The sequence below is a fragment of the Myotis brandtii genome, unplaced genomic scaffold (assembly GCF_000412655.1).
Source record: "Myotis brandtii unplaced genomic scaffold, ASM41265v1 scaffold181, whole genome shotgun sequence".
NCBI classification, from domain to species: domain Eukaryota; kingdom Metazoa; phylum Chordata; class Mammalia; order Chiroptera; family Vespertilionidae; genus Myotis; species Myotis brandtii.
Window position 1 is genome coordinate 1,889,750 of NW_005356712.1, and position 24,956 is coordinate 1,914,705.

A 24,956-nucleotide genomic window follows, 5' to 3' on the forward strand; every position below is an offset into this window, starting at 1 on the left:
AGAGGGGGCTTGGGGGGGGGGGGTTGGAAGGGCCCATGTGTCATCACATCCCGCCTGGCCTTCCGGCGAAACTGGAGGGGAGAGTGGCTGGGCCGTAGGTCCCTGTCTGCTGGGGAGAGGTGGGTTTGCAGCTCCCCAGCCCCATCTCTGACTTTGGCCATGAGACACGGCAGTAATACCGACTGTGCGATCCACCTCCTGGGTGATCTTAGGCAAGTCGCGTTGCCTCTCGAAACCTTCATTTGGAGTTAAAGATGCCCATCTTCATGGTTTTTTGTTTTTTTTTAACCAGGTTACAAATAATATTTGCAAAATGCCTGGCACAGAGTAGGCCCTCATCATTTAGACACTTTTTTTTAAATTCATTCTAAAAATATAGAGGTGCTAATACTCAGGGAACAGACACACTGTGTGAAGCCAGTGACACGGCGGGGCAGGTACACATGTCTATTGGCACCCTGAGGAAAAACACTTCATATTTTCTTTGCCAAATTAAAGTCAGTTTCACCTTAAAATTCCCCTCTGCGGATGCTTGGAAAGATGGTCTTTAATTGATCATAACGCGCTCAGCCTCTCAGGCAGGCTCTTTCCTCCTCTTGCTCATCACTGCTGATTACTCAAGATACTTTGATGTAAACAGAAAATGTCTTCTGCATATAAGTAGCCCCGTGCACCCTCCCACTCCCCGCGTTTCCTCTCCCCCCGGGGGAGCCCAGTGGTAATCAGCTGAAGGTCTAGGTGCCTGCGGAGCTAAGAGGCTCCCAAGAGGCTGAACTGGGGTGGCGGACACCAGGGAGGCTGTCATCCGGGGCCCTGGAGGCTGCTGGGAGAGGAGCAAACGCTGCTCCCTCTGTTTCCCTGCAGCCACCACCCCATTTCTCAGGTGCCACCTCAGCCCCCCACCCCCTGCCCATCAGGAGAGACTCTCTTTCCAGAGGGACAGCCCTGTGTCCCCCCTGACTTGCTGTTAAGTAGCTCAGAGGAGGAAGGGTTCTTCCTAAAATAGCGAGTCTGTGTTTGTGGTGACCTTCCTGGTTTTCATCTGGTCCCCCTGGTCCTCCCTCCACTCGGGGAGACCGTGTCACAGACCACAGCGACCTCCCCAGGGGCAGGTGTGTGTCTCCCCGGCTTCTCCATCCCCGACGCTTAGCTGGGAGTGAGCGGGGCTCTGTGTGAGGACTTGAGGAGTTCCATGAGGAAGGTGTGGGAGGGCTGAGAGTGAACCCACAGATGGAAGTGATACTGGATTCTTGAAAGGTGTGGCTCCATCTTAAAGGCCCAGCGGAGTTTTAGGAGGAGGGAGTGCAATCACCCAAAGTGTGTTTTACGAAGGTCGCTCTGGCTGCCAGGTGGCGAGTGGACAGGTAGATGCAGGAGGAGGAGGAGGTTGTTACAATAATCCCAGAGGCCGGGCCGGCCAGGCTGGTGGTGCAGGTGCAGGAAGCTCCTCCAGGCTTTCGCAGCCTCTGGGCTTACTCCAGACAGATGCTGTTGGTACCTCCTGTACCCCCTAGGCCACACCTTAGATTGTCTGCAGGCTGCTGGTATGGGCTCGGGGGCTTCCTGTTCGCTCTGACCACTTCCCGTGTCTCAGCCTCAGGGTGTCCTCTGGCCATGGCATGTGCTTCCTGCTCAAAGGAAGCTCCTTAGCGGTATCCTTTAACCAGTGAGGGGCAAGAATAGGTGGATAAATGCCCCAGCTACAATTTTTATTTTTTTAAAATTAATTTATTGATCTGAGAGAGAGGGGAAGGGGGCAGGAGTGTGTGTGTGTGTGTGTGTGTGAGAAAGGGAGATAAACATCGATTTATTGATCCACTTATTTATGCATTTAGTGGTTGATTCTTGTATGTGCCCTGACTGGGGACCGAACCCACAACCTTGGTGTATTGGGATGACGCTCTAATGAACTGAGCTACCGAGCCAGGGCTCTCAGTGGGATAATTTTGACGCGTGTTCTACAGTGTCGCCTAGAAGTCACCAGTGGGGTTGAACCCCAGGAGCCCAGGGGTACTCAGCTCCTTAGGGTCTCCTGCTTTGCTGTCTTCCCTTTCCTGTCTCTGATCCCCACTTTGAGTCACATGCCAACCCCTCCTCCAATCAACCACTGAAGTTAGAGCAATAAATGCACTCATTGGCTGCTCCGAGGTCACGTGCTCCATGCCTACAGCCAGGGATGGTGTCATCTTCCCCAGAGCAATGTGGGTCCCCAGGTGGGAATTAAGAGCTATTGGTGCCAGCCTGTGTGGCTCAGTGGTTGAGCATCGACCCATGAACCAGGAGATCATAGTTCGATTCCCCGCCAGGGCACCACATGCCCGGGGTTGTGGGCTCAATTTCCAGTGAGGGTCTTGCAGGAGGCAGTCTCATCGTTGAAGTTTCTTTCTCTCTCTCCCCTGCTCTCTGACGTCAATTTAAAATGGAAAAAAAAAAAAGCTGTTGGGAAGAAGTCAGGGGAGGAAACAACAGATGCTTGTTATTTGCCCTGATGAGATAAACATAGGAATCAAGGGTAGGCATTTGCAAACTTATAGAGTGATTAACATTTCTACAGCATCCAAGGCTGTGGTAAGTAGACTCATCTTGTTGAACAGAGTATAGACCACAAATATTGGCTTATGAAGGATGGGAAGGGGAAGAGTTGGTTTTGCACGGTCATTTGAGAGAAGTACTTGGATTAGAAGCTGTTAGCGGGCTGGAAAGTCTAAGCTGGAATTCCTAAGATTCCATGTAATACGCTGGGTGCAGGACCCTGGGGAATTTGCCTGTGCATCGGCCTGAGGCCAGGATGTTATGAGCATCTTGTTTTGTAAAGTCAGGATTTATGGGCTTTACCAAAAGTCACCAGATAGGAATCTGTCCCATTTTTGAAGTTTTCTTAATGAAAAGAGGCTTCGAATTTCCAATTTTTCACTAATGTAAGCAATAAAAGAATTTAAGGAAGGGGAAAAGAAAGGCCAAGAAGGAAGGGGTGAGAGAGAGAGCCAGACAGGAAAGGGAGAAAGGAAAAATGAAAGGAGGAAGGAAGGAAAGAAGGAGCGGAGGAAGGAAGGAGTAGATCACATGATACACATGCTCACATGATACATTTGAGCATGTGTGAAGATAGTACTAAGATGTTTGTCTTATAGTTCTACAGTTTTTTTGTTTTGTTTTTTAATCCTCACCAGAGGATATTTTTCTATTGATTTTTAGAGAGAGTGGAAGAGAGGGAAAGACAGAGAGAAACATCGGTGTGAGAGAGACACATTGATTGGTTGCCTCCTGCACAAGCCCCGACCAGGGCCCGGGCCAGGGAGGAGCCTGCAACCAAGGTACATGCCCTTTACTGGAATCGACCACGGGACCCTTCAGGCCGAGGCTCTATCCATTGAGCAAAACTGTCTAGGGCTAGTTCTAGGTTTTAGAATAAACAAATGGGAGGTACATAGTAAATAAAAATGAGGCAATTGTTATCTCTAGGAAAAATAAAAAGTTATAAAAGAAAGGACATGCAATCATTGTACAATACTTACAGCAGTGGAGATTTACATGGTATATGGTTTTAACAATGTTAACACTAAAATTGGTTTAAACAAAAATTGAGATATTGTGTGAAAGAATGTGATAAATAGATAGATAGATAGGTAGTAGATAGATAGTAGGCAGATAGAGAGTAGGTAGATAGGAGAGAGACTGACTTGGGTAGAGGTCATGATGTAAGAGAATTAAAATTCCACAATAGAAATATAATAGAAAATGCTTACCATCCATAACCCAATAAATAGCAGTATTCATATGTTATTTAAAATATGGAGCTAAAGACCAGAAAAGACAGCCCAAAGTATTGAATGTAGTTACCTTGGTGGAACAGGACTGAGGAGTGATGTTGTTGGAGGAGGTAGAGCAGGGATGGGCAACCCCTGGCACGAGTGCCAAACATGGCACGCCAGTAACTTTTGCTGGCACACGAAATCCTCTCTTATAATCTTCCATTTACAATTTTTGTGAACATTTGAATGACTTAAATGTTAAATTACAAGGAACTGGCAAGACACTTGATGTTATGTTTCTAGGAAAAATAAAAAGTTATAAAAGAAAGGACATGCAATCATTGTACAATACTTACAGTGGAGATTATTTACATGGTATATGGTTTTAACAATGTTAACACTAAAATTGGTTTAAATAAAAATTGAGATATTGTGTGAAAGAATGTGATAGATAGATAGATAGACAGGTAGATAGTAGATAGATAGTAGGCAGATAGAGAGTAGGTAGATAGGAGAGAGACTGACTTGGGTAGAGGTCATGATGTAAGAGAATTAAAATTCCACAATAGAAATATAATAGAAAATGCTTACCATCCATAACCCAATAAATAGCAGTATTCATATGTTATTTAAAATATGGAGCTAAAGACCAGAAAAGACAGCCCAAAGTATTGAATGTAGTTACCTTGGTGGAACAGGACTGAGGAGTGATGTTGTTGGAGGAGGTAGAGCAGGGATGGGCAACCCCTGGCACGCGTGCCAAACATGGCACGCCAGTAACTTTTGCTGGCACACGAAATCCTCTCTTATAATCTTCCATTTACAATTTTTGTGAACATTTGAATGACTTAAATGTTAAATTACAAGGAACTGGCAAGACACTTGATGTTATGTTTGGTTACATAAAGGCTTTTGAAAAGAAACTGGAAGTCTTTAAGAGGGATGTGGATGGTGAGAGATTTAGATATTTCCCAAACCTCAAGAGGCACATCAAAGACCTCCCAAAAGATGACAGAACAGACTGTCAAAGCCTTCAAAAGCTGTTTTTAAACATCATCGAGTCAACTATTGAGCAGTTCTTCTCAAGATTTGCGAAATTCAGAGAACTGGAAGAGACAGCAAAATTCATGAGGTTTCCAGACAGCATGAAACTGGAGGAACTAAACTTACAAATGTTTTCATGGATAGACATGGCTGACTTTGAAATGCAGTTGATTGAATTTCAGAGTAGCTCAATTTGGAAGCAGAAATTTATTGACCTTAGAGTTGACTTGGAAAACATTGAAAAAAAGCAATTAGAGACAGGAGTACCAGAGAGAAGTGTCGAAAACGAACTATTGAGGACTTGGAATGCCATTCCAGAAAATTTTTTTAGGAGTAGCCTGACGGATGAAAGTAGTAGCTCGTGCATATCTCTGAAGGTCACGAAATATAAACCTGATGTAAAATCTCTGTCATCAGTGATGCAGCAGCAAAAGTCCCACTGATAATATCAAACGGAGTCATAAAGTTTTCTGTCGGACTATCAGTGTACATGTATACATTAAAAAATAAATGTATTTTTCATCATCATATACTGTGTTTTTGTCGCTCGAATGAATTTTATTATTTCTTCAAGGTTCTTCACATATGTACACCTTAAGAGATATCAAGTAGGCGTAACATGTTCTCAAAAAATTAGGATTGGCACGCAGAAGAATTTTGAGTCAGAGATTTTGCTGGTTTTGGCACGCACTCACAAAAAGGTTGCCCACCCCTGAGGTAGAGGGACTGCTGAAATTTCATTATAAACTAAAGGCCCGGTGCATGACACTCGTGCACTCAGGGGGTCCCTCAGCCTGGCCTGCACCCTCTTGCAGTCCGGGAGCTCTCGGGGGATGTCCGACTGCCCCTGAGGTGGGAGAGGCTCCCACCACTGCCACTGAGCTCGCCAGCCATGAGCCCGGCTCAGGGCTTCTGGCTGAGCGGCACTCCCCCTGTGAGAGCACACTGACCACCAGGGGACAGCTCCTGCGTTGAGTGTCTGCCCACTGGTGGTCAGTGCACGTCATAGCGACCAGTCGTTCTGCAGTTTGGTCTATTTGCATATTAGCCTTTTATTATATAGGATGTTATCATGAAATTTGTTTTTCTTTTTAACTATGTACATGTAATCTTTTGTTAAAATAAACATTAATTTAATTTTTAAACATTCCCTCCAGCTGCTGTGTGAACCACAGGCTATAGGGGAGGGAATGGAAGCGGGGAAACCAATACTATCACGAGTATTTCACTTGGCCAATAAAATCACATCATCTCTTGGCTCTTGGTTTTGTTGTTGTTGTCATTGTACCTTGTAGCTTTGTTTCTTGACCAGGGGAAGGAAATTACAGATGTTATTAATCTGCTTTATTAGCAGACTTGCTATCTTGCCACCGTGGGCCAATCTGGGTGCCTGCATTACTGAGTTTTCTTCTCTGTTATGCTTGTCTCCCATTCAGCAGAGATGCCCTGCGCCGTGAACGGGAGGAATTGAAATTCCAGTCATGTCTCTGCTCTGTTCGGTCTGATTTTCAGAAATTATAGTAAATCAGTGGCACTGAAAATTGGCCAATTTTTTTTTTCCAGGGGTGTTGGCTTGGCTTGATGAGAAAGCAAAAACAAATGGAGTTTTATAAATGTAACTAATCAGGAAGTTAAAGGGAGGTTAAACCTAGTGGATTAATCAAGTTCCTCTGGGAAGTGGGAAGAAAAGGTGGGAGGGAGGCAGGCGGGGAGTGGGGGCCCACTCTGCCCAGACGGAGTTCAGAAGCCTGCATAGAGTCAGCCTGGCGAGTGTCGGGGCTCTTTGCTCTCTGCCTCTGGCCCTCTTCTCTTGTTAGAGACCATTGAGCCACACAGTGGCAGCTGGTGGGCAGAGCAGAGGAAGGGCCACTTACAAGTCGTATGACCTTACAGACATTCCTTTACTCTGAGCTAGTGTTAGGCTCATCTGTAAAATGGGGTGAATATTCCAAGTTTTCCAACATGATAAGCTTGTCAAGGTCAACAGAAGTAATGTAGCCCTAGCCGGTTTAGCTCAGTGGTTAGAGTACTGGCCTGCACACCGAAGGGCCAAGGGTTCGATTCCAGTTAAGGCCACATACTGGGGACTGCAGGCTCGATCTCCAGCCCTGGTCAGGGCCTGTGTGGGTGGGAATCAATCAATGTGACTCTCCTCCATCAATGTTTCTCTCTCTCTCTCTCTCTCTCTCTCTCTCCCCCTCCCTTTCTCTCTCTCTAAAAATCAATGGAAAGAATATTCTTGGATGAGAGTTAACAAAAAAAGAAGGAGAAGTAACATAGAATGCCAGAGGTAGGGGTGCAGATGGAGAGGGAGGGCTGCCCAGCACCCACCAGGACCTCCAGGAGGTGCTCTTCTCCAAACAGGCTGCCAACCGGCAGTCGGAGCAGATGCTGAGGCCTGGGAGTCCATTTGTACTCTCGCTGCTCAGACTGGACTCACACTGTTGGGGGCTGGGGTGAAGTTGGTACCAGTGAATACCAGGAATCTTAACAGTTAACTAATTAGACACTTTTCTGTTTATAGGAGAGCACTACTGTTAGCCCCATTAAACACCATTATCAACGTGTGATCTAATAATTTCAACGTAATGAAACTAATATATTTCACAGGAGTGGGAGGAAGTATTCCACATCTGCTCCCAATTGGATTATTCTTGGCTAGGAAGTCCTTGAAGCGGCGACGACAGTTGTTCTGACTTTTATTGCACCCATTGATACAGTGCTTTGCAGTTTACATATCATTTTCACATTCCTTTTTATCTTGTTTCCTTCTTCCAGAAATTTGGAGAGAGAGTAGGGCAGGGAAAACAGAGTGTAGTAGTTTGAGAATATTTTGATTGCAAGCAACAGAAACCCCAACCTACGCTAGCTTAAGGGAAAAAATTAACTGGGGGTGGGGTGGGGTGGGGTGGGGAGGAATGATAAGATTGCCCTGTGATATTCTGAGCCAGGAGTGGTTTAGTCCAGGGGTTCCTGCTGTCATGAAGGTTCTGGCTTTGTTTCTGGATGATTCTCTCTTCTGCTTTGTTGGCTTCATCCTGAGATTGACTCCTAGTGGCCTCTTATCCTCATATCCTCACATCACAGTGCTCAAAAGGGAGACAGATGAGCTCTTCTGGCAGGTCCGGAGGGCAGGACCCTTTGTCTGTCTCAGAATCCTCTCCTCATATCTCATTGGTGTGCACCGGGTCAGGTGCACATCCCTCAACCAATCACAATGGCTGATGGATATATGCATTTATTCGTATTAGCCAATCAGGGCCCACCCTAGAGCTAAGGGTGAATTCCAAGGAAAACAGCAGAGCTGAAGTGGGGGCAGGGGTGGAGGTACCCACAGGAAAATGTGAATGAGTGCTCTTGGTGGGAAAGGGGGAAGTGATTTGGAGAAACAACCTAAAGTGCCTACTGCACAGTGACGTGAAGAGGTTAAGAGGCACCTGCAGAGACTCTCACTTGTAGGACCAAGATGTAAGTTCAGAGCTTTATCTCAAACCTTGTACTGTAAACACCAGGATTCTCCAGAAACCTGAAAATTTCCCCACGACCCTTCAAAGGCATCTACCAGCTCTGTTCTTAGAAAAACACTGGAAAACACATGAGCATCCTTCAGAGCCAGGAACTTTCTGTCCATGAACATTCAAAACACAGAGCCCAGATTCCGAACACTAAAGGAAGTGAGATTGCACCCGGCATTGTCCTGAGTGCCTAGGAATCCCCTTCACTGTTCTCACAGGAAGTAGCTGGACAGCACGTTTCACAGTCCACCCTCCTAAGTCGAGGTGACTTAGAAGTCAGTCAGCAGTCACCTCCCCGATCGCACTGCTTTTCCTAGGATTCTCATTCGCTTTAGTAAGAATTGCCCGGCCAATAGTAATACACGTAGCCCCTACCAGGCAGGTAACATTAGTATCTGTTTTGCAAAAGAGGGCACTGACCCAAAGAACTATAGTAGCTCCTCCAAGGGCACCCCAATAGTAAGTGTTGACGGGGGGATTTGAGTCCATGTATGTGCCGTGGTATTCAGCAGGACACGTCTTGCCTCAGTTGGAAGCACGTGGAAGATGTAGATTGCACAGGTCTCTCCTGCCTGGATTTGACATCAGCGCTCCCTTCCCTGTCGCCCATCCCTCAGACCCGGGAATCAAAGGCTTGTCCAGCAACACAGCCTCTACGGGGCCACCTGCTCAGGACACAGAATGTACCGGCAGGAAACATCTGCCCAGGAAAACACCGGTGCTTCTGTTGATTGAAACGTACAAACGGAAGCACTGCCCCTGAGCTCGGGGGAGATTCTGAACTGAGATTATGGTATTATGAACACGGTCCGGCAGAGCTGGAAATGGGAGAGCCTGGGTGGCTCCCCAACAGGAATCCTCTTGGTCATAACAACAATCAATCACTGATAAATGTTATTCATGAAGAAGCTCGGAGGCATCCCTGGGGGTGTTTGGTCAGATGGAAAATGGAATTTCTTCTGGGGGGAGCACGTTTAGTGGTGGTCTTTAGGTAAACTTAATGTAGAAAAGCCAGACCCGCCAGGCATTTGTGTGTGTGCATGTGTGTGCGCTCACATGCGTGTGTATGTGCACATCTGTGTGCTTGTGGTGGACACTGAATCATAGCACAGGAAGACTGATCATGTCATGTAAGAATTTCTCACAGGATTCTCTCAAACCCTGACTTTCCCCCTGGGTACTTCAAATAGAATTCGGGTAACAATCCACTTGGGTTGATTTATCTACACCACATACTGGGCGAAATGAAGTCTTCATTCCTTCTTCCCTCCCTTTCTTCCTCTCTTCCTGTCTGTCTCACTTCTTCTCCTCCTCCTTTCTTCCATCCTTTCATTGAACAAACTTTTGTTGAGCACCTGTTATGGGCTAGAATGATGCTGTGCTGGGTGTAGGTGGTCAGAGATGAGTAACAGAGCCTGGGGGTGGGGACGGGTGGGCATCAGGAGCAGTGTTTTCTAACTGGAGTGCTTTCTCCCTTCCCACTGGGGAGGGGATGCTACTGACATCTACTGGCCGGAGGCCAAGATGTTGCTCACCATCTCCAATGCACTGGACAGTCCCACTAGAGCAGTGGTTCTCAACCTTCCTAACGCCGCGACCCTTTAATACAGTTCCTCATGTTGTGGTGACCCCCAATTTCATTGTTACAAATTGAACATAATTAAAGCATAATGATTAATCACAAAAACAATATGTAATTACATGTGTTTTCCGATGGTCTTAGGTGACCCCTGTGAAAGGGTTGTTCGACCCCCAAAGGGGTCGCGACCCACAGGTAGAGAACCGCTGCACTAGAGGGATGATCTGGCCTAAAACGTCAATGGGACTGAGCTGGGAAGTGTGCTCTGGACTATGGTAGAAAGAACTGCACTGCACTGTTCGTGGTGGCTCTCTCACTGGCCAGTGACCTCAGGTGCGTCCCTCCACCTCTGTTTCAGTTTACCATCCATCAGAGGGAACAAAATAGTTCCCTCTTTGTAACGACTGAAGGGCGTTTGGGCATAAACCATGCCATTCAGTACCTGGCACACGGCGGGTCCCAAGAAACAGTAGCCACTCGGCTTTTTTAAGCCCAGGCTTCTGTGGTCCAAAAGCCCCCGTGGGGCCTGGTGAACGTGGATTCCAAAGTGGCATCTCTTCTCAGAGGAAACGCAAAGGGATTGCCATGCTCTTCTCCCTTCGTGGGATGTGCTCGGATGAACTGATGTGGACATGTGATTGTGGATACCCCACCCACCCCAAACTCCAGGGCGGGGCTGTGCTTCTGTTGTTCTTGGCGACATTCCCACCACCCAGGCCAGTGTGGGGCCCGTGGTGTCTGTGTCATAACTGGAGCCAGACTCCTGAGTTGAAGTCCCGCTGCTCCACTCACTAGCTGTGTGACCTTGAGCAAGTGTTCTAACCTTTCTGTGGCTCGTTTCCCTCCTCTGTAAGGTGGGGAATAGTGTCCATGAGGCGTTGCAGTGAGGGTTAAGGAAGCGCCTGTGTGTGTCTGGGGCCTGGCACGTGGCTAGTGGGTATAAGGATTAACGACTATCATCACCATCATTGCTTTGCTATTGTGTTTATCTGCCACGCTGTCACGGATGCCAGCACACAGGGTGGGCCTCTGGGGAGCATTTGCTTCTGAGTTATTTAGAGAAACATCCGAATTTGCAGAGAAGCCGGCAGCTCCGCCAAGCAGCAAAGTCGAAGTTAAAGTGACTTCTTGGGGATGTTCGAGGGAAGGTCACAGGAGGGTCACGGGAGGGTCCCTTGATTTACCAAACAGCTTTTTCCTCTCGCCTGGAAGAAATGGGAATTGATTTGACGCTCATCCCATCTGAAAAGGGGTGTTGGCTGCCAGAACCAGTGCATGTTGTCAAGGATGCTTTTGATCTCTGGTCCTAAATTCTTCAGATGGTTATCTGTGGAATTTATGGACGGCCAGGCATTGACGCACAACTGAAAAGTTCAAAAGTTGAAGTCCTCAGGCGAGTCGCAGTGAAATAAAACCATCCCTCCCTGTCCCCGTCCACTCTGATTTAAGTAGTTTCGTTGGCTTGACTATAGTGACTCCGTTTCGTTCCTTCGCTCTGTCCTCACCAAGGAGTCACCTCCTGGAGCTCCCAGAGCTTCGGCCTTGGGGGGGCCAGCGTGGTTCCTCGTGCCAGGAAGTGGTGAGGAGAAAGGCCGCTGGGCTTCATAGCTGTTTGCTTGTGCCCCAGGAATTCGAGGCTTTTGTCAGTGTGTCTGTCAGCTCTGGCCCTCATTCTCTCTGCCATCGTAGCTATTCTAGGCCTCAGGTTCGGGGGGCGGGGGGACCAGGTTTTGCCATTATCCCAGTTTTCCAGGCGAATCCGTGGAATCTCAGAAAGGCTTCAGGATTCGCCCAGGGCCTTCTCTTTTGCATTCAGACCCCTTCGTGTTCCCTTTTCCTCTGCAACTCAAAGACCCAGCCCCCAGCGCAGGGCCCATTCTCACCAAATGCAAACCGGCATGGAATGACTGATCACGGTGCAGAATATTCACAGTTGGGACATTGGTATTTAAAATCTTGGACATACTGTGGCTGCGTCTGAAGTAGCCATTCATTTGTCACTCAGCAAACACTTATTGAGCACCTAATGCCTCTCAGGCCCAGTTCACTGTCTGTTGTGGGAAACGGACAAGTAAAGAGATGAGTTCTATTTCGTTTGGGATATTTGGAGGGAATTCTGGGCTGCTCCTCAAGAGGAAGGAACAGAGCCAGAAATGGGACTTAATCCTCGTCTCACTAGTGTGAGAGGCGGAAGCAACACAGGAAGGCACTGTTGCCATGTCGGGCAAACTAGGGTTCAAATCCCAAGTTCACCAGTGACCAGCTGGGTCCCTCTAGCACCGGACAGATGGGGCCAGAGTGGGATGCAGGGTGGACAGTCCATACATGGCCACTGCTCTTGCTGGGTGGGTCATGGGGTTTGAGTACAGAAACAAACTGGAAAATTCTGCCGTGAGGTATCGGTTTTTGGGGGAAAAAAGATCCTAAATTTCTAAATATGGAGTGGTCGCCTGTCCTGGACCAGCGAGTTGCCAGAGCCGCGCGCCCCCCCCCCCCCCCCCCCCCCCCCCCCCCCAGCTCTGCCAGGGGCAAGTTTCTGCAGGTACAGAAACGGGAACCTTCCGTGATTGCTGAAGACCTTCCACTTCACTTTTCCAACACAGACGACGAGGTCTCATACTGTAGGCCCGTTTCTAGGTGATGAAAGGGGCTGTGTTTTCCAAACAAAGAATTGAGATGTATGTGGGGTGGGGAGAGGGGCAAGTGGGCATGCTTTGATGCTAATTTAGAATATTGGAAATCCTGGACCCTAACTAGGGGACGGGCGTTTGTTCACCAGCCTCTGTCCACTCACAGGCCAGAGCCATCTGGAAATTTGGGGATCCTGGTCTGTTATCTCAGCACATTATAAACGCCCCAAGGTTGGGAACCAGGCTTTCAAAATCTTCTTGACCTCTCAGGACCTTGAAAAGAAGCTTTGTACAGAGGCAGGCAGATTCCTGCTGCTTTATTGAGCACTTACTCTATCCCAGGAACCATGCTAAGTACTTGGTAATTATCATCTCAGTAAACGCTCAAGATAAAAAGTGGAAAACAAATTCCAGGTGGTACGTGCTGTTGCTATTGTTAATTGTTATTATTACCATGTTATAGAAGATAACATTGGGGCGGTGATAGAGGGGGATTTGAATCTAGGTATGGCTGACCCCACTCCATTATCTTGATGTTATGCTGAACTGGAAGTCAGGTGTGGGTCAGAGCTCCAGCCTTCTCTTACCAGGCGTATGACCTCGAGAAGTCACTTAACCTTTTTGAGCCTGAGCCCCGCCACCCGTGGAACAGAGATAATAAAACGTCGCATAGAGGTGTTGTGAGGTATCTATAAGGAAACGTGGAAAGGGCCTGGCATTGTGTCTATCGATAGTGATTACTCCAAAACACTAGATCCTTCTCAACTCATAATGGAAATGTATTGACAGAACCATGACTTCCCCTCCTTGTCTGCACGCAGAGGGTTAATGGAGAACCCAGCTGTCAGCATTTCTCTGATCTTGGCACTAATTATGTACAGAAATCATTTCGCCTCTGCCACCTATAATGAAAACGACTGTAGAGAAATGGAATTTATCATGCAATGTGTTATGAGAGGTGTGTGGGTTTTTTTTTTCAAGACTCCCTCAATTTCCCCTACTTTTCTTCATTTCCCCCTCTCCTTGCCTGATAATCAAACACAAAAGTGATATTAACCTCCCAACCACTTCAATTAAAATGCTCATCCAAAATTTGGAAACAATTAAAAAACCCATTATCTCAGATTTAATGTTCTCCGATTCCGTGTCTATTTTCTGCCGCGGCATTAGCGGCAGGTACCATTATCACAGTAGGTGCCTTCTGGAAAGCAATGTCTCATTCTCCGCCCGCCGGCCCCGCGCTCCCGGCACAGGCCTTATTAAAACCGCACACGCCCTGCTGTACTTTTGTTGTGTCCAAATGCGTCGAAATAATTGATTGTTTTAATGAGCTCTCCATCTGTCTCGTTTTCTTCTTCCTCTGCTCGTACTGGGTTTCAGAGAGAGGAAAGAACAGACTCCAGTCTTGGGAGCTCACGGACTCAGAGAGAGGAGGGCCTCTGGCTTAGATCTGCTTGCTGCCCAGGGATTCTGGGCTCCCCGAGAAATTAGAGATAGTTTTCCCCAAGAAGAGCATGCTGGGAAGTGTGTCAGGTGCTGTGGGGGCTGCAAGGACATGAGACCGCCTCAAATTAGCTCACGAGAAGGGGGCTCCTCAGTCGCTCCTTGTGACCTTAGTCGGGTCAACCAACACGTTTTGCCTGCCTGTTGTATACCAGGACACTATGCATTTCCAAACAGTGAAGATACGGTCTCCAAGATACGGAAGAGTCAATTAAAAAAAACAAAAACCCTCCTTTGCATCAAACACATTCATACATTACTGATGGGCACTTAAATCTTTGCAACCTTCCCTGAGTGTAATTTAACAATATGTATCAAAGGATTTAAGAGATGTGTGTGCCCAGTCACCTAGCAATCAGCCTTCTAATCATTTATTATTTATTATAAAGGGATAATCATGAGGGCAACGATTTAGCTACAGCTGTGTTCTTTGAAACATTTATAAAAGCAAAGTGGGGGAGGGAGGCTTGAAAAGCCCAATTGTCCAATGACAAGGAATTACATAAGTTGGCACATCCTTAGAATGGAATACTATGAAATAATTTTAAAGCATATTAGAGAAGAATATTGAATGGGGGAAAATCTATGATACATTGTTGAGTGAAAGAAACCAAATAGTATGATCACAGTTTTATAGGGAAAAAACATCTACACATATGGCCATGAGCGCATGGAAAAGACGGCGTGGAATGTGATGCTTTGTGAAGATGAGAATCAGAGTTGTTTTTTATATTCCTCTCTGAGCTTTTTCTTTTCTGATTATTTTACCCAATGACAATGCATCACTTTTTCTGTTCAGAAAAGAAAAAGTTATTTCCAGGGCTTCCCGTGAATCGTAGCCAGAAATGGAACGGAAACATTGGGAACGAAGCGGTTCAGGAACGAGCTGGGTTCTCTCCAGCTCGGCCTCTCCTCTCCGTAGGTTCCCTCTGTGCTCCTGTTCACTGAGCCTTTACTACTGTCCACGGTTCTGCTCCTCAAAACCTCTTCCTGTCTGTGGCCCGTCAGAGCCTCCCTGGCCAGAAGGCAGCCTCATGCCTTGGCTTCTTCAGTGCCAGCGTCTGACTATTTCAGTCTCTGGGAAATTTAGTCTGAATTTCCAGGAGAGAGGCTCTGAATGGCTCAGCTCAGCTCCTTCACCAGGTAAGGCCTGTGTCACCAGCCAGTCCGTCAGTGGCCGCCCTGGGACCAGGTGCACTCAGGTACATTGGGTCTAGCAGGTGTGGTCCAATCAACAGTGGGCCAAGTTCAAGGTTGCCCAGGCCCATATCTCAGCCAGGGGGTGGGGGTGAGACTGCTCCCTGTATGAGGTGGTGTGGTTGGACAGTCACAGTGATAGAACCTTCCGCACAACAGTTAGTAAAATAATTTGAATAATTCAGGGCCTACATATCCACATGGCAACCAGATTCTCTGTCTCTGTTCTCTGCTTTGATCACATAAGGTAGGCCATTGTTGATCCTTCCTGATCTTTGGGCCGATATCCTCACTCACATAATTTAGGGGCGGGGGTGGAGGTGTTGGGCCTCTGAAGCACAAATATCCAACTCACCCGGCTTTATTCGCGCTATAGATGCAGCCAGGGCCTGTGACGCTCCAGCTGTCTCAGGCCTGGGCATGTGGAGTGAGAGCAGGAAAGGAACAGATTTCTAAAAATAAATGAGGCCGTTGTCACAAGAAGGGTCGTGGATACTGTGGTGGCCATGACAGTGCACCTCACAGATCGCCGCAGGAAGCATGAGGGATCGAGGGGCGCAGCTACCGTGCTCTGAAATCCATCAGTTTCTGCAGGGGCCACACTTCCCTCGGGCTGCTCCCAGCCAGTGGCTGATGGGGAAGGAATGCTAAGGAGGCCCATTCCCAGGAGACATGAGATTCCCCTGCCAGGGGGCTTTGGCTCACGGACTCCCTGGGGGCCTTGCTGAATGGCGTGGCTTAGCTCCGATGCTTCCGTCACTCTTTCTCTTTCCCTCTCTCTGCCTTCACTTGGGATCAGACCTGCATCAGGGTGGCGGCTCCCCAGGCTCTCGGGTCCTTCTCCATCTCGCACAGGCATTTCCTCTAATAAACCTCTTACATGCCTAACCCCGCTTTAGCATCTGCTTCGTGGAAGACCCAAAGTTAACACAGACGTGAGGGAGGCAACTAGCAAACCTCCACCTTTAAGCACAAGTTCTAGCGTTTGCCAAGTAAGTTCTTACCCACGTCTTATTGGACTTGTGGCCTTGGTGAGAGAAACTGCTAGGGACAGAAAAACCTTGAAGTCGATATAACGATATTGACTTATTGGCCGATGACCTTGCCTTCTATTTGCCAGGCAGGTAATGATTTACAAAGCTCTTTAAGGCACATAGCTTTTCCCAATCTTCACACAAATGCCGCAGGGCGTGTGAAGCTATTGCCACGTCTTATTGGACTTGTGGCCTTGGTGAGAGAAACTGCTAGGGACAGAAAAACCTTGAAGTCGATATAACGATATTGACTTATTGGCTGATGACCTTGCCTTCTATTTGCCAGGCAGGTAATGATTTACAAAGCTCTTTAAGGCACATAGCTTTTCCCAATCTTCACACAAATGCCGCAGGGCGTGTGAAGCTATTTGAGGCCAGTTGGGAGGAAACCGATAACCAGAGAGGTTAAGATGAATTGTTTAAAGCCCCGTAGATTCAGGTCACTGCTGTGCCTAAAAAAGTTCAATGGCTCCTCAGTGCCTTCAAGATAAAGGCCAAGCTATGAATGTGCAGAAGGGTCCTGTGGTCTGGCGTTAGACAAACGGCGCTTTGGTCAGTGTTCCAACTGGACCACGTACTATTTGGCCTCCTGGCCTTTGCACATGCTGTTCCCTCTTCCTGAACCACCCTTCCCATACCCTCTGCTGGTATCAACTACTCATCCATCTACTCTCTTCCCATTAGAATCTATTTTTTAAGACGGGGTCATGTGTTCCTTGGGGCCCCCCAGCTTTCTGTACGTATCCATTTCATAGCACATTGCAAACTATATTGTAACTTATACTGTCCTCACAACTCCACTAAGCAGGGAGGATTGTCATCAATTTACAGGTGAAGAAACGGAATTGGGATAACTCGCTTAGTATGGGATTCAAACCCAGTCCTGTATGACTCCACAGCCAGTGCTCCTTACCTTGCACCATCCTTCTCGAAAAGGAAGGCTTGCCCTGGCTGGTGTGGCTCAGTTGGTTGAGCATCGTCCCATGCACTGAGAGGTGGGCGGTTCGATTCCTGGTCAGGGCACATGCCAGATTGCGGGCTCCATCCCCAGAGGGATTGCAGGGGGCAACTGATCGATGTTTCTCTTTCTCCCTCTCCCTTCCTCTCTGAAATCAATAAAGTCATATTTTTTAAAAAGTAAAATTTTTTAAAAATCAGGACTTGTTTTTCCAAGTCCTGATTTCTTAGCCCCCAACCCCCATGACCTTCTGGAGTATGACTTTGGCTCTCCAGAGGGTTGCAGACTGGGCAGTGCCTGTGAGCAGGTCCAAGAACTTAGACTCTCAGCCCCCAGGAGCGTACCTGGCAAGGAGGCATCATCCCGTTGCCAGAGCAGACCCCCCAGCTCTCAGGCGCTGCTGCCAGGCTGGTCACTGCCCTTGGGTGCAGGAGCCCCGTCATGTGCTGTGCAATTGGCCGGCTCAGGGCTTTGCAGGGTCTGCAGTGCCAAGTGGTCGTTTTGTGGATGGGCGGGGGGGGGAGGGGCTGTATTATTTTCTTTCCATTTCTCTCTTTAAGTCTCAGCAGCAGCTGCTCCTCTGTCCCTGGCAGGTTCCCAGTGCCTCAGACAGGTGTCAATATTGACAGAAGAGGCCCACGGCCCAGTAGGGGATGTAGTTTCAGAACAGGAGCTGAGCAAGCTCATTAGCTTGGCTTCTCGATCCTTTGGCAGCTCCAATTACTTGGCTCTGAGCTGCATGAATATGGATCAGTGAGGGGAAGGAGGCTCACCTGGACTTGGCTTTGAGCAGACAGTAAGTATATAGAGTAGGATTTTAAGGTCACTAATTCTGCAGCCAGAGAGACGTGGCTTCTAATCCCATCTCTGCCCTTGGCTACCCATGTGACTGTGGGGAAGGGCATTCACCACTCTGAACCTTTACAGTTTCCTTATCTGTAAAGGCATCATGATAATGAGGACTTCAAAGGTGTGCTGTTATGTCACATGACGTATGCAGTTAGCACAGGGCCTGGGACACTGTGAGTATTCAGTAAAGGCAGAAGTTCCCGGCGTCGCATCAAAAATGGTCACATCTGGAGGAACTGGCCTCTAAGAGGGAGGAAATCTTTCCCAAAATTCTCCCTGCAGATTTCTTCTTACAGTTCATTGGCCGGAATTGGGTCACATGCTCATTCCTAAACCAGGCATTTGCTAGGCAGATGTAATCTCTATGACTGGCTTAGACGAATGGTTCATTGGCCAGAATTAGGTCATATGCCCGATCCTGATTAGCATCCAATCAAAGATTAACAAGCATGCAAATGAGCAGGGAAATATAATCCATAATGGGAAGAAATATCAATTGAAACTGGCCCAGAATTAGAATTAGCTAATAAGGACATTAGAACAGTTATTTTAACTGTACTTCATAATTAAAAAATGTTAGAGATACGGAAGACATAAAAAAGACCCAAGTTGAACTTCTGGAGATGAAAACTGCATGTGTAAGGTGAAAAATATACTGAATGGATTAACATCAGATTAGATACTGCTGAAGAGACGATTAGTGAACCTGAAGATTTAGTGATGGGAACTATGCAAGGTGTAACACACAGAGAAAAAAATAATGTTTTAAAAAAGGACAGAGCATCAGTGAACTATGGGACATCAAGCAGTGTAAGATGTGTAGTTGGATTCCCTGAGGGAGAAGTGAGAAAGGTGGGATTGACAAATATTTGAAGAAAGAATGGCTGAAATTTTACCATGTTGGAGGAAAAGCTTTGGCATCAGGTAGATCCTGGTTTGACCCTGACCATACCACTTACCAGCTGGGTACCTGGGCATATTACTCACCTGCTCTGGGCTTGACCGGTCAACTCAAGATTCACCAAGTAACTTACCTTCTCATAGAGTTACTGTGAGGCTCACAGGAAATGCCGTTCTGAAGCACTTGGCCCAGTGCCTGATATGAATCTACTATTATTTTTATTAGAATCTTTACCAGCTCTGGCCTTCTGTGTTTTGCAGAGATTTTAATGTTGAACCTTTGGTTCATTGATAGGGTGCTTATGATATCCTAGGTGCTATGCTAATTGTTTTATTTGTATAAATTTATTGCATCCTTTCACCAGTCTCTCAGGAATGTATATATTTTACACTGTTCCCCATTTTATAGATGATAAAACGGAGGCACATAGGATTAAGTAGCTTGCCCAAGACCACAGCTGGTGATGGCAACGCTGGAATTTGAACTCCTGAACTCTGCTAACTTCTGAAAGGCTTGGATTATGTTTTGCCCAGCCTTCTTGTTTTATAGTTCAGTAGACTAAGGCCCAGAGAGGCTAAGGGTCTGGCCAGAGGTAGCCCAGCAAGTCAATAGCAGAGCCAGAGCCAAAACCTGGTGCCTAGCCCAGAGCTGTTTTCATTGCCCTGTTGCAACTCTCTAATAGCACGAAGAGCGCCAAAGCTGTTAGTCAATAGTATTTGCCAACATGTGCAATCAGTTTTTTGAACTCAGACAGGCCTGAGCCCTGGGCAAAGCCCCCTTCCTTTCCTCCTCTGCGTCTCAGTGCAGGTGAGCAGCTCCCTTCAGTCTTGTCCTCTCTAGCCAGCTCCCAAGTGCTCTGATGGAATAAGTCATGAAAACATCTCGCAGCGCCATTTGCATTCAGAAGAGCTGATGGCAGTGGATGATGCTCGGTTGCAGTGGCGCCTTCCTGGTGGCAGGCTTCAAGGCGTCTGTGCTGGAAACGTTTCCTGGTTCGGGCCGAACCTCACCTGCACCCAGAAATCATGCTCATAGTTTATTCTCTCTTGCTTTATTCACTCACTTATCTGACCAACTGGTTGGGCACCCAAAGGTCAGGGACTCGGCTTGGTAAGGGTGATACAAAAGTAAAGATGGGGGAAGATAGAGAAGGGAACAGACGACTGCAGTTGTGATGGTAAGTGTTACTGAACCAGCATGGAATGCATGCCTCCCTGCCTGGGCTTATCAGGGAAGGCTTCCTGCAGGAGGTGACATGAGCTGGGCTTTAAGAACTGATACAGTATCACCTCTTCCCATTAGAAGATGAATTCCAGGAGAGTAGAGACTGAAGTGTTTTACTTACTGCTATGTCCCTAGCAGTCAGAACAATGTTCAGCATAGTAGGTGCTCAATAAGTATTTGTTGAATGAATGCACAGAAAAACAAGGATCCAGGAGGGGATCCAGTATTCCTTCCAGACTGAAGGAAGAGCCTGTGCAAAGCCATGGTGGTAAAAAGGGGCTCGGCTCATTTGAGAACGGCAGGAGGCTCCTGGTGGCTTCAGCATAGGGTGCATGGCACCAGGATGGAGGAGCCATGCTGGGGATCAGAACAGGAGGGTCCCTGAACCACAGGGTGAGTTTGGACTTATATATGGACTTGGCTCCAGGCAAGGGGAGGTGCAGATGGGTTTTAATCAGGGCGGTGCCATGGTCAGCTTTGTGCTTTAGGAAGATCGTCCTGTCTGTGGTACGGAGAACAGAAGGGGGGTGAGCGGGAGGTGGGGTGCTGGGAGCTCAGAGCAGCAAGGACCTCTGGCGAGAAATCCAGGCTTGACCGAGGAGGCCCAGGGCGGGCTGGTGTGGAGGCTGGTGGAGCTCTGGTCCCTGCCTCGCCTTCCCTGGCCTCTTGCCTCAAGGCGTGTGGTCGTGCGGAAAGCCCGCTACCATCCCACCAGGAGAAGCCTCCCCTCGTTAGAATTCTGGGCCACGGCGCCTCGTGTTAAAGCTGATATTGAGCCGTAAAATGTAATATGTTATGACACCATAAAACGCAGTGTAATTGCTACAAAACCATAAAATGTAATGTAACAGGCGCAGTGTCCATTACCCCGCTCCACAGTTAAGTTCCACTGCGCCCTTAGACAAACAAACAATTCCGGTGCACCGCTGCCTCCCGAGCCGGTGCAGGAGGTCGCCCGGGTGCGCGTGACTGTCACGCACACCAAGGGGGACGCAGGGTGGTGTGGACGACAATCCCCAGGCTTGGTGGTTGGACAGAACCTAGGGTCCAGTTCTGTTCAGTAACGTGTTGATCAGCATCCTGAAAAGACTAAGATTCAGACTAGATTTTTCCTGAAATCCCATTTGCCTAGCTCCTCCCTCTGCCCTAGTCTGCTTCTCTCCTCCTCCTCCTCCTGCAAGGGAACAGCTGGTGGGCACTTACACCCCCACATCAGGTGGTCATTGGGCCCAGAGTCTTCCCTGGGGAGGGATGCGACCTTCCAGGCACCTTGGAGCAGGACACGCAGGTGTGAGCCTTCGCAGCCAACCTGCGCAGTGGTTGGGTGATGGGTGCGCCGGTGAAGGGGGCGTGTGTGGGGAGGGAGGTGGCACCAACAGCAAATAACTTACACTATGTAGCTCTGTCACGTTGGCTAAGAGACTTTCCCTTTTGGTTAATTTCCTCTTTATAAAATGCAGGCAGTATCACCTATATTGTAAGGTGCTTGTGCAAATTGAATGAGATCAGAAGGAGTCTTGCATAGTTCTAGGCCTGGAGAAAACACCTTAATACACAGATATTCTCTCATAAGTATACCCACATCCACACGGTGTCACATACCTGTACTCAGTGCATTTTAAAATTACGTAGCACCCACACTGTGGGAAACACTAGCGCATATGTGTTTACTGAAGTAAATATGCGTGTAGAAATGAACATGCATCTAAACATGCATATAGAAACTCTACAGGCACATGACAACGCTGTGCTAACAAAAGGGGTGCCCTGATAATGTAACTCCAGGAGGGGACAGGGACAGGGACTCCCCTGGATGATTATGCTGCGAGGGATTCTGTGCAGCTATACCATCGGCTGTCACCTTTACCTGCCCCATCCTGAAGCCAAGCTACGTCTTCGCAATGAGCCCGAGGTGTTTGCAATAGATGGAGAGGGCATCATGCTGCCTGTGATGAGGGGAGGGACAGGGCACCAACACATCCTGCTACCGGAGAAGAGAGGGGGCTCCAGGGGGCTGGTGGGAGCTCCATGAATTTAGACTAAAGATCCCACACCCATTAGCGAGCTGGGGAGTGAGCTAAATAGAGGAGAGTCGTCCCTCCCATCTCCCCACCCATGGGAACCCCGTACAGGAAATGGGTGACTGAGACACAAGGAAAGGGCCTATTGTGTCTGTCTCTTTGGATTCAGGGCATGTGCGTGACCTTCCTCTGGGAAATGTTCGGTGTGCGTCCTCCTCTTCCATTCTACACCGTATAGTGTGATGTCCATTGTAGCATTTAGGGTTCGATTCAGCTGCCAGAAGCAGAGGCACAGAAACATGGACCAGCACAAGATAGAAGTTTATTCTCTGTCATGAAAAAAAGATCAGAAGGAGAACAGTCCAAACTCAAGTTCTGCTTCCTGTCTACCCAGGGGCCGGGAAGTGATATGTAAATGAGGGAGGCAGGTGGGCGCTGTGGGGAGGGAGGGGCACAACCTCATCCAAAGGGGAGGTTGCCCAGCTTCACCCAGTTGTTGGCGTGGGGAATCACATGGGCTCAAGGTTGCGTGATGCTTTGATTTTTTTTTTTTTTAAAGAGAAGCTTAACACCTGAATTTGGTGTGTGAAATCTGACTTCTAAATGTTGACAACTAAAAATTTTGAAAGCGCTCTGGACCTAGTAAAACCCTGAGTGGGACATAGTTCATCTGGGCGGCCAGTCTGTGACTCCCAATCCAGTGAGAACCACATTGAAGTTGTGTGCCCACCTGCGCAGGCGTGTGTCACCCGTGAGGACATCAGCGTCCTGAAGGCACTGTTCACTGAGCCATGTCCAACTGGTGGGCGCCCCAGGATTCAGCAGTGAACGGTGGGGCTCACCTGAGTGTGTGAGTTGAAGGCTTGTCCTCCTCCGGGAGGTTTTAGGCTGTGTATCCAGTCGGAGATTCCAACTGGTGGGCGCCCCGGGATTCAGCAGTGAACGGTGGGGCTCACCTGAGCGTGTGAGTTGAAGGCTTGTCCTCCGGGAGGTTTTAGGCTGTGTATCCAGTCGGAGAAGCAGAACCATTCTGAGTTGCGTAAGGTCTTTACTATAAGGTTATGATCGTGGGAGTTGGGGGGCTGCCCACGTAACCCGTTGCCCCTGCATCGGGTGCTGAGCCTGAAGTCAGCGCAGCTGTCAATCAGAAAGTGACAGTGACGGGAGATGGGAGAGGGCAAGGCAACGTGGAACCCACAGTATGAGAAGATATGTCTTCCTGAGGCCCATGTCAGTCTCCTGTTGCCTCCACACTTCAATGATGCTCTGATTTGCAGGAGGACCATGCACCCAGGTGCACCCAGATCTGGGATTGGAGAAGGAGACAGAGGAGATCTGGCAGGAGATGGAGGAGCCACGGAGCGGCCTGCTGCCCACCAGTCCCCGACAAGGTAAGCCACCGAGTTCAGGACGATGGATGAGTTGCGACAGTGCCTCAACTTCCCTGGACCCTCTGAGCATAAACATGGCTGGCTTCTCCCCAAACCACCCAAGTTTCTCCTGAGGCCAACTCTAACCTAGCTCCCTGCAGGGAAGGTGATTGGGGGAAGTGGTTTCAACTTAAGTGACATGACACAGTGCACAGCCACGCAGACCGGGGAGACAGAGTGAAGGAGGGAGCGCGTTACAGATGGTGAGGTTACAGAGGGGGGCGGGGGTGTAGGTGCTCACCCAACAGGCCGCTGAGGTGGTCTAGGAGCTCAGGCAGAAAGTGGGGGCCAAGCTGAGGAGCGAAGGGGAAGTAGGAGTCAGCCAGGTGAGGTGAGTGTGGTGGAAGAAATTAGTGTGCAGAGGCCAGAGAGAGAGAGGAGAGGGGAAGAGGAGGGGGTGGGCCCTGAGGAGAAGGGGGAAGAGGGAGGGAGGAAAAGAGAAGCAAGGTAGAGAGCCAGGTACAAACCGAGCAACAGAGACAAAGAAAGAAGCAAACAGAATGTCAGAGAGAGGGACAGAGATCAGAGAGAATTAAGGAATTTAAGAAGAGCATATGGCCCTGGCTGGTGTGACTCAGTTGGTTGAGCATCATCCCATGTACCAAGAGGTCGCTGGTTCGATTCCCTTTGAGGTCACATGCCCAGATTGCAGGCTGGATCCCCAGTCGGGGGCAGGAGGCAGCCAGTCATTGTTTCTCTCATGGATGTTTCTCTTTCCCTCTCCCTTCCTCTCTCTCTAAAAAAATCAATTAAGAAGCATTAAGAAAATGAAGAAGAAGAGTATGTGTTTAGAACATAGAATGGAAGAAGAATGGTGTGAGGTGGAGATGGGCTGGAAAAATGATCAGGACTGGTAACATAAATACACAGAGAGAGAGACCCATGTAACAATGACAACTCACCCAGTCAATATATATATGCATTCACATCTTTCCATACAGAGGCACAAGAAATCTACAGTAAAACCCCACTAATTCCCCCTCCATTCCCTCACAGGAGTTCATTCTGGCCAGACCCTGAGCAGGGCTTTGGGGGCCCTTCTCCATGACCCCTGTGCTGGTGGAGGGGTGGCGTGGACCCTGGGCTCACCACAGCCACCTCCTGGGGAGAAGGTGACCCTTTCTGAGACGATAGAAACCCATGACTGTGCCAATCCCAGGCTCTGCCCCTGGGGGCCCTGAGACGAGACCTTGTTTCTGATGCATTTTCCAACTCCCGTCACAATGTTATTAGTGAACATAACAGACCCTAAAAGCAGGGAGGCAGAGGGGCCGCATAAGGTCTCCACTATGAATTTTGGTGAGACACCCAGAGACTCG

At 48.4% G+C, this 24,956-nt stretch overlaps 1 long non-coding RNA gene across 1 annotated transcript in view; it reads left to right on the forward strand.

Annotated features, from left to right (window-relative positions):
• The window catches only part of LOC106725688, an 89,493-nt gene that overhangs the window by 10,409 nt on the left and 54,128 nt on the right, over positions 1 to 24,956 (forward strand). The window contains exon 2 of the long non-coding RNA XR_001361615.1: positions 23,485 to 23,598. This is a non-coding gene — a long non-coding RNA (uncharacterized LOC106725688). The remainder of the gene's footprint in view (positions 1 to 23,484; positions 23,599 to 24,956) is intronic.